Source organism: Protopterus annectens, chromosome 9.part0 (genome assembly GCF_019279795.1).
Source record: "Protopterus annectens isolate FY-2018-M chromosome 9.part0, PAN1.0, whole genome shotgun sequence".
NCBI classification, from domain to species: Eukaryota; Metazoa; Chordata; order Ceratodontiformes; family Protopteridae; genus Protopterus; species Protopterus annectens.
The window spans coordinates 1,401,248,066-1,401,263,967 of record NC_056743.1 but is presented as its reverse complement, the minus strand read 5'-3'; positions in this window follow the sequence as shown (position 1 = coordinate 1,401,263,967).

The following is a 15,902-nucleotide window of genomic DNA, read 5'->3' as shown; positions in this document are numbered from 1 at the left end:
TTTTGCTGAATTTTCTAATTGTTGCTGATTTTGGTTGTTTTTATTACCTGCACTTCTCAGAAAGCTTAAAAAGTAGACTAGCTACTTATTTCACTGTATTTCTACCTGTAGGTTGTTTTCCAGTTGTGCACTTGCCTTGCTTTATTTAAAAAGTTTAAATTTTCAAATTTCTAATTTTGCAAAGTTTTAATTGAGTTTACTGTTCTGGGCTATACACTCAAGTGCATTAGCCTTTCTGTGCTTATTTACTGTATTTCTGCATTGTTTAGCCTGATTTAACAAAAGAAAGAAAGAAAAAAAACAAACATACAAAAAAGTCTATCTTGTTTGCTAATTTTCCATCTTTTCTGACTAGAATAGTCCTGTTTCAAGGCTTTGCTGGTTTCAGGACTTTAGTTTCAGTGTTCAGAGCTATCTAGACGTTGCTGTGGTAAAGGGAGGTCCCACTGCTTATCAGTGAGAGTGGGAGCATTGTACTGCCTATCTAACATTAGAGGAGTGGTTTCCAGCTCTGAAAATGCAATTTTATTAGCTATTTTGGGCTGATTTCTGTCCCTTGCAACTTTCTGGCATAAAAATACACCTTTGCATGGGTTTGAGCTTGTTTTAGATCAGCAGATCCTGTTTGGGTATCCTGCAGACTACTACAGCACCAGAAATGAGAAAGAGAGACTTTTTGTGCTAAATGCAAATACTTTTCAAATTTCAAATTTTGCAAAGTTTTAATTGAGTTTACTGTTCTGGGCTATACACTCAAGTGCATTAGCTTTTCTGTGCTTATTTACTGTATAACTGCATTGTTTAGCCCGATTTAACAAAAAAAAATATCTTGTTTGCTAATGTCCCATCTTTTCTAACTAGAATAGTCCTGTTTCCAGGCTTTGCTGGTTTAAGGACTTTAGTTTCAGTGTTCAGAGCTATCCAGATGTTGCTGTGGTAGATGGAGGTCCCACTGCTTATCAGTGAGAGTTGGAGCATTATACTGCCTATGTAACATTAGAGGAGTTGTTTCCAGCTCTGAAATTGCAATTTTATTAGCTATTTTGGGCTGATTTCTATCCCTTGCAACTTTCTAGCATAAAAATACACCTTTGCATGGGTTTGAGCTTGTTTTAGATCAGCAGATCCTGTTTGGGCATCCTGTAGACTACTACAGCACCAGAAATGAGAAAGAGAGACTTTTTGTGCTAAATGCAAATACTTTGTGCTGAATTTTCTAATTTTTGCTGATTTTGGTCATTTTTATTACCTGCACTTCTCAGAAAGCTTAAAAAGTAGACTAGCTACTTATTTCACTGTATTTCTGCCTGTAAGTCATTTTCCAGTTGTGCACTTGCCTTGCTTTATTTAAAAAGTTAAAATTTTCAAATTTCAAATTTTGCAAAGTGTTAATTGAGTTTACTGTTCTGGGCTATACACTCAAGTGCATTAGCTTTTCTGTGCTTATTTACTGTATAACTGCATTGCTTAGCCTGATTTAACAAAAAAATGCTCTTGTTTGCTAATTTCCCACCTTTTCTCACTAGAATAGTTCAGTTTCCAGGCTTTGCTGGTTTCAGGACTTTAGCTTCAGTGTTCAGAGCTATCCAGACCTGACTGTGGTAGAGGGAGGTCCTACTGCTTACCCATGAGAGTGGGGGCATTGTACTTTCTATCTAATGCTAAAGGAGTGGTTTCCAGCTCTGAAATTGCAATTTCATTGGCCATTTTGGGATGATTTCTATCCCTTTCAACTTTCTGGCATAAATATGCATGTTTTCACCTGTTTTAATTTGTTTTAGATCAGCAGATCCTGTTTGGACATCCTGCAGACTACTACAGCACCAGAAATGAGAAAGAGAGACTTATTGTGCTAACTGCAACTACTTTTTACTGAATTTTCTAATTTTTGCTGATTTTGATAATGTTTATTACCTGTACTTCTCAGAAAGTCTGAAAAGTAGACTAGCTACTTATTTCATTGTATTTCTGCATGTAATTCATTTTCCAGTTGTGCACTTGCCTTGCTTTATTTAAAAAGTTTAATTTTTCAAATTTCTAAGTTTGTGAAGTTTTAATTGAGTTTACTGTTCTGGGCTATACACTCAAGTGTATTAGCCTTTTTGTGTTTGTTTACTGAATAACTTCATTGTTTAGCCTGATTTAATAAAAAAAAAATTCTATCTTGTTTGCTAATTTCCCATATCTTCTAACTAGAATAGTCCAGTTTCCAGGCTTTGCTGGTTTCAGGACATTAGTTTCAGTGTTCAGAGCTATCCAGACCTTGTTGTGGTAAAGGGAGCTCCTACTGCTTACCAGTGAGAGTGGGAGCATTGTACTGCCTAACACTAAAGGAGTGGTTTCCAGCTCTGAAATTTCAATTTTATTGGCTATTTTGAGCTGATTTCTATGCCTTATAACTTCCTGGCATAGATACGCATGTCTGCATGTGTTTAAGCTTATTTTAGATCAGCAGATCCTATTCGGGTGTCCTGCAGACTACTACATACCAAAAACAAGAAAGAGACTTTTGTGCTAACCGCAACTACTTTTTGCTGAATTTTCTATTTTTTGCTGATTTTGGTCATTTTTCTTACCTGCACTTCTCAGAAAGCTTAAAAAGTAGACTAGCTACTTATTTCACTGTATTTTTGCCTGTAATTAATTTTCTAGTTGTGCACTTGCCTTGCTTTATTTAAAAAGTTTAAATTTTCAAATTTCTAATTTTGCAAAGTTTTAATTGACTTTACTGTTCTGCGTTATACACTCAAGTGTATTATAGTTTCATAGTTTCATAGTATAGTACTAGGCTATCTGCCCTGGGGCATTTGTAAGCCTAGCCATAGTGATGTGGCTTTTGCCACCCCATGAAATGGTACAAAAATGTACAGAATAAATCTAGAATACTGTGCCTCTGTCTAGTAGTGACACAGTGAAGGTCCCCTTATATAATAGAATTAGTTTACTGTGCCCCTGTCTAGCAGTGACACAGATGTGACCCCTGGGGTAAACTTACGATCTCCCATCCACTCATCAAGATTTCTCTTGAAGAGAGTCAGTGAGGGGCTCTGCCTAATATGAACTGGGATCCTGTTCCAAAGCATGGGAAGCCTCTGGGTTATGAATCTATCCCTCCAGCATGTCCTATTCATACTTGTGCCAAGGTTTAAGTCTTTAGCTCTCGTGGTCCTGATGGATTTGGATTTTTTGAGGTGGAGCATGTCCATCAGATCCTGATTGGACATGGCCTTGTACGTCAGGCAGAGATTACCTCTGAGCAGGTGGTATGCTACTGAATAGAGCTGAAGTTTCTTTAGTCTGACAGAATAAGACATATGTTGGAGACCCTTGATCCTTTTGGTGAGGTACCTTTGTGGTCTCTCCAGCTGTTGCAAGTGCCGGGTGAGGTACATACCAAATGGGGCATTGTACTCAATCATGGGTCTGATGAGGGAGGAATATAGGGGTACAATGACATCCTTGGATCTGGATGTGAAACCCTTCATGATGAGGTGTGCAAGGTAGAATGTTTTTCTAACCACTTTGGCAACGTGGGTGTCAAATGAGAGGTCGCTGTCTACTTGGGTCCCTAGGTCTCTGATTACTTTTTCCGTACTCAATGGGTTGCTGTCTATGTGATAATTTGTGGGTACTTTGTTTTTTCCAAAAGGGATAACTATACATTTTTTGGCATTTAGTTTAAGGCCGTGACTACGGCACCAGTTGTCCGTTTCAGTGAGACCTTTTGTAGGATGTGTGTATCTACTGGTGTATCAACTATGGCACCTAGTTTGCAGTCATCTGTGAACTTTGTCAGCCACAGCCCTCCCATGTTTGCTTTAACATCTGAGAAATAAATGCCGAACAAGAGGGGTCCCGGGACAGATCCCTGTGGGACACCACTTGTGACTGGCTTTGAGTCTGACATTGCTCCAGCGATTTTAACTTTATGGGTTCTGTCCTTTAGCCAGTTTGCAACTCATCTAGTGACATAAGGGTCTACTTTTAAGCTGTTTAGCTTATCTATGATGCCTGAGTGGGGTATTGTGTCGAAGGCCTTAGCCAAGTCCAGGTATGCTGTATGGACTGCTTTGCCCTCATCAATGGCTCTAGTGACTGTTTCAAAAAAGTCAACCAGGTTTAAAAGGCAGGATCTGCCCTTTACAAAGCCGAACTGGGTGGGGTCAAGCGTCTGTAGGTCCCCTATGTCTCCGTTTATGAGTTCCATAATGATTCTTTCCATAGCTTTGCAGACCAGGCTAGTCAAGCTTATGGGGCGGTAGTTTCCAGGGTCTGTAGAGGCACCCCCTTGTGGAGTGGGACCACTGTTGCTGTACGCCAGTGTTCAGGTACATATCCCGAAGTAAGGCTAAGGTTAAATAGCATTTTTATGCGTGGGTTTAGCTCCTCTTGAGTTCACGTAACACGCACCCGGATACCGTTAGGTCCCAGTGATGCTGTGTTTTTTGCTTTGTTTAGGGCGGTTCTCACTTGGACATCTGAGATGACAGGGAGATTACATTCAGCTGGGATAAGTATTTCTTCTTTTGGGGTGAAGGAGGCGAAATTTGCACTGAACCTGTCAGCCAGAATGTTAGCAATATCTGTGGGTTCAGTGTATTTTTGGTTGTTGTGAACCAACTCTGAGCATATCTGAGGGTTTCTGCCCAGGTTTCTAACATAGCTGATGAAGGCTTTGTGGTTATCTTTAGTGTCCTTAGCGATTTTTCTCTCAAAGTTGGCCTTGGATGTTTTTATGAGAGAACGTAGTTTTCTGCTAATGTTGATCAGAGATGTCTTCCCTTCATGGGATTTCGCTCTGACATGCAGTAGCTTCCTTCTTTTGTCATACAATTTGTTTATGGCTGAGGTCCACCAGACAGGATGCTTACATTTGGTGGAGAGGGACTTGGATTTGTTTGGGATTGCATGATCCATGCATTCGTGGAGATGTCCATAGAAAGCATTTGTGAAGGATTCGGCATTGTGGGATGTGGTATCCACTGGCACAGTGGGCTTAAAGGATACCATCTCAGTCTTAAGAAGAGTGAAGTCTGCTTTGAGAAGTTTTTCACTGTGGTCTTTTGTGCTGGGGGTGGAGGTGGGATATGTATATCCAGGGTGATTAGTTTGTGGCCAGATCTCACTAGTGAGGGGTATACTTCCGGTGTGGAGCATTTTGTCCCCAAGTTTGTGATGATCAGGTCTAGTATATTATCTCCCTAGTGGGAGAGGTGACTAGTTGTTCCAGTGCATTTGAATTTATGAATTCCAGGAACCTTTGGGCTAGGGTATTAGGGCTAGAATAATGTACCCAATCTATGTTTGGGTAGTTGAAGTCTCCCAGTATGATGGTATTTTGTGATACATTCATATCCTCCAATGTCTTCAGGAAGGCTGAGTGGGGTTCTTGAGATTGGGAGGGTGGTCTGTAACATGCTACCAGTTGTATAGCAGTTTTGCCTATGGTTAGTTGCACCTGTATGGTCTCTGATGCTTCATGTGCTGCTACTAACCTGGAGGTGTGGGTGTCCTTTATGAATATGGACACTCTCTCTTGGTTCGGCCCGGGTTTTGGGATCGAAAAGCATGATATGAGGTATAGCCTGGTAGTGCTGGGGTGCTCTCAGGAGCCTTGAACCAGGTTTCAGTTACTGCACAGACGTCAATGTTCTCCATGCTGAGGAGTGCATCAAGTGCCTGCATCTTGAGATTTAGACTTCTGGCGTTGAGCAGCATTACCCTTAGTTTTTTCCATTTTTGTTTTCTAAGGAGGTGGGTTTGTCTTTGAGCCTTGCCTAAAAAGGCACTATGGGGTGGCAAGAGCCTTAGCCAATATCCGAAGCCCAGTGGTGACAGGTGTAAGCCATCCCTGCGAAGCAGCGTGGCTTGTCCAGCATATCATCCCAGGCAGGCAGTCATTGATCCCCTTAGAATGACACCAGTACTTGAGCCAATTGTTAAAGCTGATCATCTTGTCTTTGTATTGTGGTATCATTCTTGGTGAGGGCAAGATGCTGCTCAGGGTCAGGGTCATACCAGCCTGGGCTACATAATCGGAGAGCTCCTCTATGTCTCTTTTCATGTAGTCCAGGGAGTGCGTCTCAGGTCATTCACACCAGCATGGACAATGACGGAGTCATATTTGTACTTGCTTTGGAGTGACCTGAGTGTGTTATGTGGCGGATCCTAGCTCCCAATAGACAGCTCACAGTCACCTTCTCCTTGTTCAGCCTGGTCAGTGGGACATCAGTGTGTCTGACTATGGAGTCACCTATTACTAGTGTATCAGGCAAGGTGTTTGGCCTTAAGGGCTGCGATTGGTTGACACACTGATTTATTGAAGTATGTGTTGCATGTGTTTTGTTTTGAGGTGGTGGATTTTTGATGTCTGCTTTGGGAGCCTCTGTTGTTTTGGTAAGTTTTTTATTAGAGTCTCCGAGTATGTCTTTGTGTTTTTATGTGTTTGGTTTGCAGTTGTGGTAGGTCTATGTGGGACTGGGATTGTTGTGTGTGTGGTTGCCATCTCCTCCTGTCTGGTCATGCCAGTCCTGAGTTGAGAGAGTTCAACCTCCAGTTTGGCTATATAGTTGCATCTCTCACATGTATTTGTGTTTGTTGGGAGGAGGAGAGGGTTGCCTGTGTACATGAGACAATTGTAGCATTGTCTCAAGATGCCCAGATTGACCAGCTGAACTGGAGACGACACCAGTAATCTACCACTCGACATGCCAGAACAGTATAAGGGAGTGGTATACCTTTAAGGGAAGTGGGTATTCACAGGGGTGGTAATTAGATGTAGTGCTTTACTTAGTACGAGAGTGCTTACTTAGTAGAGAAGTATTGCGAACAAGTGCTAGGCTTATAATACAGTGAGTAGTCTGGTTATACTAAGAGTAGAGCTTCCTTAAGGGAAAATTTGAAGAACAGACTTGGCGGAGCCAGAAAAAGTTTAACCTTGTTTAACCGGCGCTGCACTATACGCACAACCGCGCAAAGCCGCAAACGCTGGATTTTAAACAGTGAACTACAAAAGAGCTGGAAATGGTCCCAAACAACCAATTACTACAGCTTCTTGTGCTGAGGTCACTTCCCCAAGGACAGGTAGGCTGCTCAAGGCTCCCACTACCACTGGTGAGCAAAGAAACTTCCTTCTATCCAAGTAAGGTAATGGACAACACAGGAACTACACCACAGCCCAGAATACAGCAATGCCTGTAAACTGGTCTAAACTAGTTGAGGAAGGCGGAAAACAAGTATTATTTTTTGTTTTTGTTTTTTGGTAGAAACACACAGAAAATGCAGAAACAGTGATAAATTAGTTACACAGGCTAGCACACTTTAGTGGGCAGCCTCCACAGTTAAATTAAACAAACAAACAAGCAAACTTTCGATCAAATTCGACTAAAATGTAACTTTAAGTGCAGATTTTAAAATAATGCAGCAATCAGTTAAAAACAGTTCAGGCTCATTCAAGGTAAGCTACAGAAGCTATTTCAAGTGAAAAAAAGCAAAGATACTTAAATCCAGAAGGTAGTCACTTTTCTGAGTTCCCTGCTGCTAGGACCACTCTGTAAACCCACGTGGAGCTTGTCTGAGCAGTATAGCCAGAAAACGCCCAGAGGCGGATTTTAAACAGTGAACTACAAAAGAGCTGGAAATGGTCCCAAACAACCAATTACTACAGCTTCTTGTGCTGAGGTCACTTCCCCCAAGGACAGGTAGGCTGCTCAAGGCTCCCCACTCCCACTGGTGAGCAAAGAAACTTCCTTCTATCCAAGTAAGGTAATGGACAACACAGGAACTACACCACAGCCCAGAATACAGCAATGCCTGTAAACTGGTCTAAACTAGTTGAGGAAGGCGGGAAAACAAGGATTATTTTTTTGGTTTTCTGTGCCTTTCTGTGCTTATTTACTGTATAACTGCATTGTTTAGCCTGATTTATCACAAAAAAAAATCTATGTTGTTCGCTAATTTCCCATCTTTTCTAACTAGAATAGTCCAGTTTCCAGGCTTTGCTGGTTTCAGGACTTTTGTTTCAGTGTTCAGAGCTGTCCAGACCTTGCTGTGGTAGAGGGAGGTCCTACCGCTTACCAGTGAGAGTGGGAGCATTGTACTCCCTATCTAACACTAGAGGAGTGGTCTCCAGTGCTGAAATTTCAATTTTATTGGCGATGTTGGGCTGATTTCTATCCCTTTCAACTTTCTGGTAGAAATACACATGTTTGCGCGCATTTGTGCACTGCGGGGCTAAGGTTAAACTATGCCTCGTGCCAGAAAGTCTGCTCTTCAAATTTTCCCTTAGAACTAGCTAATTTATCAACAGTGGCACTAAAAGCTGTATACCTGTGAAAAGCACTAGCTCTAAAACTCACTAAAAAGCACTAGGAAGCCTTAATTTGTTAAAAGCACTCACCTCTCCTTGGTAATAAGGAGAAAATAGTCATAGGCACTAGACAGCCTGCAATTGCAAGTACCTTGTCAAAAAGTAAGGGAAAACAGCTCTTGTACTACACAAGGAAAGCACCTAACCAGGCATGTCCAAGAGTCAGCTTCCAGTTATTTCTCCTGTCCACCTGGTGAATCTGGGCATACTATGCAGCAATTGCCTCATGTACACAGACAGCACTTTCCTGCTACCACTAAACACTACTACCTGCAAGAGATGCACTTACATAGCCAAACTGGAAGCAAAGCTCTCTCCAGCCAAGATTGTGCTAGACAGTCAAGAGGAGAATGCTAACACCCACACAACACCTCAAACAACACATAGTCCTTCAAAACCCACACTACCAAAACCCACACATAGCAACACAAAACCCACATATGTGGTGGCTCTTAACATTAATCTTCCCAAGCTACAATAGCCTCTGAAGCTGAAACACAAACATCACACCCAAACGCAACCTACGCATCACATAGCTCACAACACCAGTGTTCCACCCAACAGCAGTCCCTAAGGCAAGACAATGTACCCAACACTTTAGTCATAGGTTAGTCTATAGTCAGGCACACTGATGTCCCACTCACCAGGCTAAACAAGGAGAAAATTACAGTTAGTTGCCTGTCGGGTGCCAGGATCCACCACATAACGCATGCACTCAAGTCACTCCACAACAGGTACAAATATGACTCTGTCATTGTCCATGTTGGAGTGAATGACTTAAGATGTACCTCCCTGGACTACATGAAAAGAGACATGGAAGAGCTCTCAAATCATGTAGCCCAGGCAGGTATGGCCCTAGCCCTGAGGAGCATCCTGCCATCATCCAGAATGCTACCACAGTATAAGGACAAAATTAATGACTTCAATAATTGGTTAAGCTTCTGGTGTCATTCAAAAGGGATCCAGTATCTTTCTGCTTGGGACGACATGGTCGACAAACTACGATGCTTTGCAAGAGATGGTTTGCACCTGTCTCCCCTGAGATTCAGGTTACTGACTAAGGCTCTTGCCACCCCTATAGTGCCTTTTTAGGCAAGGTTCAAAGGACAAAACTACCATTGTAATGGGTACAAGCAAGCAAAATCTGAAGGTAATGCTACTCAGTGCTAGAAGTCTAAACCTCAAGATGCACTCTCTCGAGGCTCTCCTAAAAATGGTGAACATCGATATCTGTGCAGTAAATGAGACCTGGTTCAAAGCTCCAGATAGCACCCCTGCAATACCAGGCTACAACTCACACCACACTTTTCAGCCACCAAACCAGGACCAAAACACTAAAGGTGGAGGAGTGTCCATATTCACCAAGGATATTCACACATCCAAGCTGGCTGCCCAACACAATGTATCTGAAATTCTCCAGGTGCAACTAACACTAGGTAAGACTGCAATACAAATTGTAGCTTGCTACAGATCCCCACCATGCCCCAAGATTCTCACTTCACCTTTTCTAAACATACTGGAAAATATTAAAATACAACCAAACACCCTAATACTGGGTGATTTCAACTACCCTGCCATTAACTGGGAAAGCTACTCCTTTAGTCAACGGTTCTTGGAATTCATAAATTCCAACACCCTAGAGCAACTAATTAATAGTCCTACCAGGGGTACCAATATTCTAGACCAACATGGGAGACTGATACTCCACACCAGTGGACACTCCCTCATTGGTCAGATCAGACCATAAGCTTATCACCCTTGACATCCACATCCCACCCCTACCCCCTTTAAAGAAACCTTCATAAAAAAAACTTCTTCAAAGCCAACTTCATGCTTCTCAAGTCAGAAGTAACAAACTTCATGACACCCATGCAGATGGGAACTGGAAGTTCAACTGCTGAATCCTACACTAAGGTGCTGTACGAGCACATTCACTCGTGCATGAACCAAGCCATCCCAAATAGAACCAAGATGCTGTCCTCTAAAAAAAGGAAGCTAATCTGGTGGTCCCCTTCCATAAACAAGCTGTACAACCTAAGGAAGAAACTGCTGCAGGAAAAGAGGAAGAACCCAGGATTCAAAAACTCCCTCACCAGCCTCAGTAGGAAGCTGAGATTCCTCATAAAATTTTCCAAAGCTAGTTATGAAAACAAAATTGCCACAAAGATTCCAAAGACAACCACAAGGCATTTTATAGCTATGTCAAGAATCTAAATGGCAATACTAAGATCTGCTCTGAGCTACAGCAGAATGGCACTAGATATACTGATCCCAAGGATATTGCAAATATCCTGGCAGATAGATTCAGTGCCAACTTCACCCCCTAAAGGCCCCATCTCAATATCAAAAGAATGCCAAATTCCAGTAATCACGGCCACTCAGGAAAAAACAACACTCTCCGCATCCATGGGACCAGATGACATCCCGGGCTGTGTACTGCATGAACTACAAAATGAACTGGCACCTCACCTATGTGTCATGTTTAACCATAGCCTCACCTCAGGCTTCATGCCCACAGAGTGGTGCACAGCTACAGTCATCCTACTCCACAAGGGATATCCACTTTGGATTTTGAGAACTACCGTCCCATCAGTCTGATGAGCCTGATCTGCCAGGCCATGGAACGTATTATCATGGAACTTATAAACAAAGACATTGGCAACCTTCAAACACTGGACCCCACCCAGTTTGGGTTCATGAAGGACCGATCTTGCCTCCTGAACTTGATCGACTTCTTTGAATCAGTCTCCAGAGCCGTGGACGAGGGTAAGGTGGTTCACACAGCCTACTTGGACCTCACTAAGTCTTTCCACACTATCCCCCACTTTGGAATCATAGATAAGCTGGGCATTAATCCCTACATCACTCGATGGGTTGCAAACTGGCTTACTGACAGGACATACACTGTAAAAGCAGCTCCAGACAAGTGACAAGTGGTGTACCGCAGGGTTCTGTCCTGGGACCACTCTTGTTTGGCATCTACTTCTCTGAAGTATGGACCAACATTAAGGGACTCTGGCTTACAAAGTTCATAGATGACTGCAAGCTGGGAGCCATTATTGAATCCCCAAATGATGTGGATATACTACAAAAGGGCCTTACCTAAACAGATGCCTGGTGCCAGAGCCATGGGCTCAAGCTAAATGCCAAAAAATGTATAGTTGTCCCCTTTGGGAAAAAACATGTACCTGTGAACTACCACATAGGTGGCAGCACACTAAACACTGAAAGTGTGATAAGAGACCTAGGGACACAGGTGAACAGTGGTTTCACCTTTGATAACCACATAGCCACAACAGTTAAAAAATCCTTCTATGTGGCACACTTCATCACTAAGGGCTTTTCATCCAGAAAAAAAGGAGGTCATTGTCCATCTGTACTCATCCTTCATTAAACCCATTATAGAATACAATGCCCCATTTGGTATATACCTCACAAGACATCTGCAACAACTAGAAAGGCTGCAGAAATACCTCACAAAAAGAATCACAGGCCTAAAGCAGATACCTTATGCTGACCATCTAAAGAAACTCCGGCTATACTCTGTTGCATATCGCCTACTCAGAGGTGATCTCTGCCTAACATACAAGGTCATGTCAAACCCAGAGTTGTTGGACATGCTACATTTAAAGAAATAATAAAAAGGATCCAGGCCACCAATGAAGGCAAAATAACTTTTATATAGACACACAGATAAGCACTTTCGTCTTGAGGCAAGACTTCTTCAGATAAACAGCACAAGTGCTACACATTGCTTATAAAGCTCTCACAATTACAAACAATTAAAATTTAAAGAACTACACACATGTAAAAATCTGATGATGCAATGAATATACAATGTTGTAATATATAGTACATATCTACCATACCTTCATATAACTCAACATGAGAGAACACAAATAATAAAAATACAATAATGATGCCCCACCTTGCATCAATATGTATAGTCAAACTCTGACTGCTTTGGCTATCAAAACTGGCTTAATGCTGACATACTCATTAAGACCAGGTGGAATATTTGCCTTCAGCCTAAGCTGCCACTTCAACTCTCTGTTCAACAATATGTTTTTAATATCACCACCTCTAAAATTATTTTTAATAACATCAATAATGCCAAATTTAAAACCACAAAAGGAAGAGCGTAAAACTGAATGCTTGAACAAAGCACTAGTATCTTTACCAGTCCATATGTCATACATGTGCTCATACATTCTATCTTTAAATGCTCTTTCGGTCTTTCCTATATTGAATGCAGAGCACCTCACACACACGGCCAAGTATACTAACATCCTAGAGTTGCAGTTATCTTTGCAAAATCTTACAACACTATTAAGTCCATTGTTCAAACATATACAGTCATCCTTAATAATATAGGAACATTGTCTACAATTGCCACAAGAACTAGTGGCCTTTTTTATTATTTTGGCATTACTATCCATCTGTTCAAACATTCTTTTGAAGTTTTTTCCTGTCCTAAAGGTGAAAGTCGGTTTTAACCCTACAACTTCATACAAATCCTTATTGGTTTTTAGCACACTCCAGTTAGCTCTATTTGAGTAAAAATATCAGAAAACATGTTAAACTCCGTGACACAAGCCTCATGAAAATTTCTATCTGCATTGTGTTTCACCACAGTAGTAAAAGGGTGACCTAGCAGAGCCTTATATTTCGTACCCCATACTCTGTAGACTTCACCCAATACTTCATACACCAAGTCTATGAGATACCCCCTTTCTAAAAAATTTTGACCTAGGAAAATAAATTCTCCCATTAAATCATTAAAGTCTGAAGTCATCCTTGCTATTCTTATTGCTTGTCCTTTGATGAGACTTCTTTTTTGGAATAAAGGGTGATGACTAGCATAGTGCAGGTAGCTATTACACCAGGTACTTTTACTATATTGTGGATTAAAATCCTTTGTTAGTTTTAAAAATAGTGATGTCAAGATAATTAATACTAACCTCATACCATGTGTGTGTGAAAGTAAGAAAAGTGGTACTGGTGTTCAAATATTTCATGAACATCTCAAAAGTGTCCTTTGTCCCTTCCCATAATACAAAAATATCATCAAGAAATCTCAAATATAATTGTTTGTAATTGTGAGAGCTTTATAAGCAATGTGTAGCACTTGTGCTGTTTATCTGAAGAAGTCTTGCCTCAAGACGAAAGCGCTTATCTGTGTGTCTATATAAAAGTTATTTTGCCTTCATTGGTGGCCTGGATCCTTTTTATTATTTTGTATTTTGTGAAGTTTCTCTGTTTTATTTTGTGCTTTGACACTTAAAGAAATCCCAGTCCCTCTGAGCCACACACTCCAGGGATCTTAACCTTGTCATCACGATGAATAGAACATGCTGAAGGGATAGGTTCCTGACCCAGAGACTCCCCATACTCTGGAATAGGCTGCCCATACATGTCAGGCAGAGCATCTCAATGTCCCTCTTCAAGAAAAACCTTGATGATTGGATGTGAGATAGGAAATTCACCCCGGGGATCACATCAGTAGCCCTGCTAGACAGAGGTCCAGGAAAGTAAATATTTGTGGGACGCAATAGCCAGGGAATCATTATGGCTAGGCTTGTATAGGCCCTAGGGCTGATAGCCTAGTACCTACCTATGAACCTATGTTGGTGAACATCTGATATTGTAGCCATAATTAATTCTAATAAAAAAAAAAACAAGGCCTATTTCCACAAAAAAAAATACCCATGCTCCTCTGACTCTCCCTCTAACCTTCCTGTTCCATCATTCCTCTTACTTGCCTCTCTTCTTCACACTCACCACACTTCTTTTCTATCACCCTATTTCTCTGGGTGTGTGCATTACTTGTGTTCCCCACACGTCCTGCATGCATTGTTAGCTATTGTCAGCTAGGGCAATGTGGCCTCGGTTATCTTTCACCTTACATATTTTTTATTACAAATTTTACAGATTATGTCAGATTCAGACAATTATGATGGTTGTATTTATATATGCCTGCCTGCATATTACAACAATATCCATAATGTTTGAGGATATTTGTCACTTTTCAGACATAACTACTGATGCAGTTTTATCTTCATTTAGTACTTTCCTATTGAAAGTTCCATTGGGTTTGTATACTGTTTGTATACTGTCCACAAATGTGCATTGGTAATCCACATACATATATTACCTTATGAATGAGTTTTCCTGGAATACATATTTGGCATGACAGATTGTGGTTATGTTGAGATTGCTGGTTATATCTGCCTTGCACTGAAGTATTCTCTGTAGACTTGGGTAGATTTGCATATTACTTGGTTAGCCGTAAATCTTGCACACAACTCAGCAGATTGCCCCGAGTTCCATAAAGTTTATGGAATCCAGTTCATTAAAGCTGATTTTAATGAGTACTCATCTTAGCCATCCAATGAGAAATGTCAATCTTTCCAGGGGTATGAATTTTGTTTTGGAGGCATTCGGTAAAAAATCCTTTGACTTAATTTATTAGTTCTCTTTAAAACTTGTATTTAGAAGAAATTTGTTGCAGGATCTTCTCTTTTTCCCAGAAAAACACTGATTACATTTCTACTAATTCCTTTTTTATAGCAAATGTTATATTGCAAACACTTTAAATAAAATATTTAATTCTGCTACTACTGACCACACCTCCAGAAGTCAATTGAGTAGACATTGAATGCAATGTATCCTTACAAAAATTATAGAGTTACATTGCTAGAACGAAGTCCATCAGAATGTCTCAACAGCTTTTTTCTTTATTTTGCTCTAAACAGGCTTAGAGTAGTAGATTTTAATGCCACCTATAAGTTACTGCCCTTCAAGTTGCATGCATTTCTTACGACTGCAAATAAAGCTGTTTCTGTAGAGTCTGAGGCTCATTCTGCTAGAGCTGATGCTATTGCAAACAACTTTTGTGGTCTGTACTCTTTTTAGTGAAGCTGCAAACAGATATCTGCATATGCCTTTTATTAAATAGTATAAGATGGATGTCAATTCCAAGGCTTGATGGTGGGTTTGCTGCTGCTGATGTATTTAAGAATGTGGTGGCAGAACATTCCTCTTCCCTATAGGATTAATGGCTTGGTAGTCTACCCATAGATAAGGAATTATAACAAAAAAAACATAAAGGAAAGAAACTGTATTGTTTAACTGTATAAGGCACTCAAGGCACTCACTACAATAGTTGGTGGTTGATTCTCTTTTCGTTTCTGTGTTTCCATTAAAATCTTCCCCTCCTCTCCCATGGTTTAGTGTGGCATGTGTGTGTGTGCGCGCGCGTGTGCTTGTCTTTGTGTATGTCTGTGTATTTCTAGTTTGATTCTTATCTGAGCTATAGTGTTTATTGTGGTGGTAAGAAAATGAGTGACTGCTAGAGTGATGTAATGATCAGTGCTGTCTTCAGAAGGAGAAGACAAGATGTCAAGATTGCTGTTTTATTTGTGTAGGAAGTTAGTGAAGGCTTAACTGCTTTCAGCATATTAAAAATATAGTAGGCCTCACCCTATTTATGACTTTTCAATAAAATAATTTTATTGCAAAACTTTGGCAAGAT